The following is a 1,681-nucleotide window of genomic DNA, read 5'->3' as shown; positions in this document are numbered from 1 at the left end:
AAACGGAATAGCCCAAGAAAGCCATTGCTTCCTCTATCCACATGCTTGCCTACTTCCTCAGGTATAGTACCTGGCTAAATACTCATCCATAAAGATGATTAGCGCCCCCTAATGGTGTGGAAAAATATAACCGCCAAGGTAACAACGTTAAAGCTGTTACAATTGTATCTGCTGCCTTTATACCTGAGGCCAAGTTACAATCATGCGCCACCCAGTGTTAGACAAAGAAATTACAACCCAATTACAAAGCGGCATTTGGCTCTAACACTGATATTAAAATTGTTCCGTTCATACCTGATTCCTTCTTGTTTTTAATAATGTGGTATTTAGGGAATTGCATTGAATCAATTAGGGTCAGTTTGGGTGCCAGCAACGACTCTGGAAAATAGTGGAAAAATGTGAGTCATTTTAATTGTTGGCAGTAGGGATATAACGATTTTCTCAGCTCACGATTCGATTCACGATTTTGATTTCACGATTCGATTCGATCCATGTTTTTTTTTTTTTACAAAATGAGATTTGTTAGAGATTATTGCTCTTTTGTTAGTTTTGATTGCTTCTATTGTCCTCATTTGTTAGTTGCTTTGGATAAAAGCGTCTGCTAAATGACAAAATTTAAATATAATTGAAATGTAAATAATAAAACTAAATAAAAAATGTAAAACAAGCCCCAAATCAAATAAATAAGTAACACAAAGAAAATAAATCTCTTCATTTAAACAAAATAAGGCTTTGTCTGTGCTCTTTACATTTAAAATTAGAGGCAACCACTGTATTTTAATCATGATCCAAACAAAGATGCTGCATACATGCAACATGAGCAGTTTTTAATCTAAATTAGATTGTATAATTTTGAAATTTTGAAGCAAAAACAGAATGTATTGACTTCAGTTTTGTGAAACTATACATAAAAATATCTGCATGAGACAGAAACAGCTGACGGGCTGAACGAGACGCAGATTCACTCTCTGCCAGCAGGTGGAGCTTAAAGCGTTTCCTTGGTTACTGCTGTAAACAAAGCAGCGCTGCACTTATGAACCTTAATATGCTTTATACAGAGGCAAGATGAAAGGAAAAAATACCATCTAAATTTTTCTAAAGACAGTATGTTCCCTCAGAGTTACGTTCATATAAACTCCTACACCTTAATTGAATCGCGATTTGTTTAGGATCTCAACCAATTTTAATCATCACATATTTGAATCGATTTTCAACCGGCTTGCGGTTAATCGTTACATCCCTAGTTGGCAGTGTACATCTATTAAAGACTATTAAAAGCAAGACCACCCTAATGAATACTGACTGTAGTAAAGTGTGACAGCTAGTCTTTCTAGTAAGCAGAAGTGCTTTAATAACCCTGCGTTCCATTCAGAAGGGCTCATCCCTATGCCCTGATCCCTTCAAAGGGTTTACCCTTCGGAGTGAGAGCTTCGAAAGGTTGAATGGTGTAGGGAACCAAACTACTGTTTCTTAAAGTGCCCTTCTGTGTCATCATCACGTGCCCACACAGAGGCGCCGTCATCATGCAAAGAATCTGAGCAAAGGATCATGGGAGCCTGAAGGGTCCCTCAGTTGTATCCTTCAAAATCCTTCATTCCGAAGGGCCCTTTGAAGTGGCCAATTTTGAGCACTTCGGTTTGGAACGACGTTTCAATATAGCGGGCCATGATTGTTTTCACTC

Source organism: Cyprinus carpio, unplaced genomic scaffold, assembly GCF_018340385.1.
Source record: "Cyprinus carpio isolate SPL01 unplaced genomic scaffold, ASM1834038v1 S000006580, whole genome shotgun sequence".
In the NCBI taxonomy this organism is placed as follows: domain Eukaryota; kingdom Metazoa; phylum Chordata; class Actinopteri; order Cypriniformes; family Cyprinidae; genus Cyprinus; species Cyprinus carpio.
Note: the sequence above shows the minus strand (reverse complement) of the source record.